Source organism: Porites lutea, chromosome 3 (genome assembly GCF_958299795.1).
Source record: "Porites lutea chromosome 3, jaPorLute2.1, whole genome shotgun sequence".
In the NCBI taxonomy this organism is placed as follows: domain Eukaryota; kingdom Metazoa; phylum Cnidaria; class Anthozoa; order Scleractinia; family Poritidae; genus Porites; species Porites lutea.
In genome coordinates, this window is record NC_133203.1 from 39,226,354 (window position 1) to 39,229,259 (window position 2,906).

Consider the following 2,906-nt stretch of genomic DNA (forward strand, 5'->3'; position numbering starts at 1 on the left):
CCTCTATTCTGGGGAAACGAACACTTTTTGTGGGTCGCGAAACCCCCAGAGAGGGGGGGGGGGGCACTCAACAATTGTTTATGGGGGGAGGCTCCGCCCAACGTCCAACCCCCTCACCCTTGCTTTTATATACCATTTTTCACGAAAAAGATACCAATTTCGTATACCTTCTATTGACAAATGGTACCCCTTTCGTTTTTAAGTGCTGTCAATGCACTGTCCTTAAAATAGGAATCAATAACCAAAATAGCATGTTTTCTGAACTTCATAAAGCCCTAAAATTCATCTATTAGCCCAGTAATTTGGGCCCTTTCACAGACCCAAATGAAATATTCCCCTACTCTTTTATATACTTCAACTAGTGAAATCCCTACCCTTTCATATTCCTGAACTGAAAAAGATACTCCTTTCAGGCAGAACCTCCCCGTATAGGCCATCATATTAAAAGACGACCACCACCGCCCCCCCCCCCCCCCCAAACCTCTTAGTTTTTATCTTAGATTTTAGATTAGTTAGGAAGTTCGTTTTTCTATTCTTCAATGTAAATGTGTACCTGAAGGAAATACCGTGTTTAAATAAAGTTACCTTACCTTACGTTACCCGTACGTGACACAAATAGTGGGCCTGCGTTACCTGTGGTCTGAAAACGTGTGTGGAAAATGACATTTTTTTTTTTCTGAAATAGGGTCAGGATTTGGAGAACCGGGCGGCAAACCCTCACCAAGAATACCTAGATGTACCCCTCACCCCCAGGGTTGGCGAACTGCATGCCTATTGGCCGAGTAAGACTAAGTTCTTCTTCCTCGGTAGGTACTTCGTGTACGGTACATTGATACAAAACACCATTCGCGGTTCGAACTTGTGTGTTGTGCAACACTGCCGAGTCCTTCTTAGTAAAGGTAAGAAAAGCTTTTCAGTTTTTTACATGTACATCTTAGACTGACTTAAGTAACAGGATTTATCGACAGAAGAAAAGGCAAGCTTTTAGCCCACCAGTGAATAAAATGACGGCTACCCTAGCGGTATTTGTGATACATGATATATTGTTGATTGATTGAGCAGGAGAGGTAAGCATATTTCAATAGCCTTCTGCGTCATTTCTGAGAATATCTGTTGAGGGTTTACGCAAACGTTAACTTTACACAAAAGCCTCGTAAGGAGGACTCTTCGATGACTATCAGTATGTGATGGTTATTTTACACTGATTTGGAAACGTTTTATGATGAGTTAAAAAGCTGAAACTTTGGATAACTTTTAATAACTGCAATCAAGGTCTGAAAGAACTCTTCTGCACCCTTTGATTTAGACTGAGGCTACATTTAGGAGTACAAGGAGTACACTGTAATTTAAACCTGTTTAGCCTAAAATTTGAAATCATTCCAATAAAAAAATTCTGTACACTTGGGAAAATAGGATAAGGGGTTACAAGACATGTACATGTAAGTCCTGTTCTGAAGGACTTCATGTGGTGACTGCTTGACTTCTAAGCCATGGCCCACAGAGGACATTCCAACATTTTTTCTTTATCAGCTATCGCATGGTAATTATTCAGATATTTGCTTGATAAACTTAGGAATTATCGGAAAAAATTAACTTCCAGGCGGAGTATAGGGTTGGATGCCTATTGACGCCCACACAAAATAGTTACTTTTATTAAGCAATGATTGTAGTGATGAGGGCTAAGCACTGATTAGGGTTAAGCACTGACTCGGATTTGGTTAACTTTCATTTATTGTTAAGGTTGTCCCTGTAAATATCTTAATTAAAACTCTCCTGGGCAACAATTCCTCCATGGTGTAGTGGATAGCGTGATGGATTGTTGATTCAGCATGTCAAGTTCAATCCTGCTTGACGTATTTGTTAACTTTCTTCTTTAAGTTTAAAATTGAAGAGACTTTTATGAAATTTTTGAGCGGAAATTTGAAAAACTTAGAAAAAGACTAAAAGAAAAAAAATGGAAATTTCACTGTAAGTGAGAGGGATAACTTTATACCCTGCTTGGGAGTTAACTTCACCCCAAATTATCGTGTGATAAATTAAAACTTATCACATGGCCAACCTTTCTTCAAAGAAGAACAATTCACAGAGAAATCTGTGTGGGAAATCCTAAAAAATCATAAACAGTGTAGAAAGTTTGTTGTCAGATTATAACTTTGGACTTAGACCACTGGATCTCAAACAAAAGCAAAAAACTGAAGAGAGACTCTTGCCTTTCATTACTAGACATCACCCTGCAGAACAAACTTTAAAAGATCATAATGGCAAACTTGAGTATACCATATTTTCTCGAATAAAAGCCAGGGGTGATTATTTCTTTTTTCCCACCAAAAGCAGGTGCGTAGCCAGGATTTTTCCAGGGGAGGGGGGGTGAGAGGTTGGCTTTAGAGTTGGGGGAGAACAGAGTCAATGAAGCTTAAAAAGAGTATTTAGGGACCTTCCTGACATATGATGACAAAACTTGTTTTTGTCTTTAGTTTCATTGCTCTTATAATTAAAACCCACAAAGTCCTGTAAATACCTTTTATCATAACTGTGGTAATTAGGAGTCCTCAATTAATTTATGTTTGTAAATTATTGTTAGTATTATTAATTTTTGACAAAACAGTATTTTAATAATGTTTGCATTGTACATAACAAATTAGATATTTTTGGGCTCATCAATATCTCCAGCTGTGCCTCTTTTATCTAGCTGGATTTACAGTAAGGAGCCAAAAAGTGTAACCCCTTTTGAATTATTCACATTCTTTTGTACAGATTTGATCCAATCAGAAGCCAGCTGAAAGCTCTCCTCCACTTCTGATTTGTTTATGGCTGCATGAAATAATGTGAGTTAATGAAATAATTCAACTTTGTTAAACCATTACCTCCTTTCATTATACTAATGTCTTTATTTTATTTTGAAGGGT